Below are 871 nucleotides of genomic sequence, written 5' to 3' on the forward strand. Positions count from 1 at the left end.
CGGCACCGCTGCGGGACAGCCGGCGTCCCACCGGCACTGGGACCGGGAACGGGAACGGGCTCCGGGTGCCACCGCGGCCATGGCGGCGTCGGGTGGGGTCGAGGTGTCCCTTGGGGGTCTGTCCCTGAGAGCACACGCGTGACACCGGCGTGTGGCTGCACACGCAGGGGCTGCACATGCCTGACACACCTTTGCACACGCAGGGGTCACACCCACGGGGCTGCACCCGACTTGTGTGGGGGTGGAGAAGGGACAGAGGGCCAGAGGGATGTGGGATAAATAAGTAAAAAGGGTGTAAGTAGTCAGAGGGGTGGGTGGTGGGATGGGTGAATAGAGGGATGGATGGATGGATGGATGGATGGACGGAGGGATGGATGGAGGGATGGATGGAGGGAGGGATGGAGGGAGGGATGGATGGATGGATGGATGGACGGAGGGATGGATGGAGGGATGGATGGAGGGAGGGATGGAGGGAGGGATGGATGGATGGATGGATGGACGGAGGGATGGATGGAGGGATGGATGGAGGGAGGGATGGAGGGAGGGATGGATGGATGGATGGATGGACGGAGGGATGGATGGAGGGATGGATGGAGGGAGGGATGGAGGGAGGGATGGATGGATGGATGGATAGATGGATGGATGGAGGGACGGATGGATGGAGGGACGGATGGATGGAGGGATGACAGGTTACATGAGAGAAGGGACAGACAGGCAGCTGGCACAGGGGACAGCGACATGGCCAAGGGACACTTCATGGTGTGACAGCATCAGCCCCTAAAAGCCTTGAGTTTTATCCAGGTGTCAGTGGTGTCCCGAAGCCCTTGGGGGTGGCACCCAGCGTGTCCCCATGGCACAGCCCCGTGTGCCC

The sequence above is a fragment of the Corvus brachyrhynchos genome, unplaced genomic scaffold (genome assembly GCF_000691975.1).
Source record: "Corvus brachyrhynchos isolate BGI_N302 unplaced genomic scaffold, ASM69197v1 scaffold47, whole genome shotgun sequence".
Lineage (NCBI taxonomy): Eukaryota > Metazoa > Chordata > Aves > Passeriformes > Corvidae > Corvus > Corvus brachyrhynchos.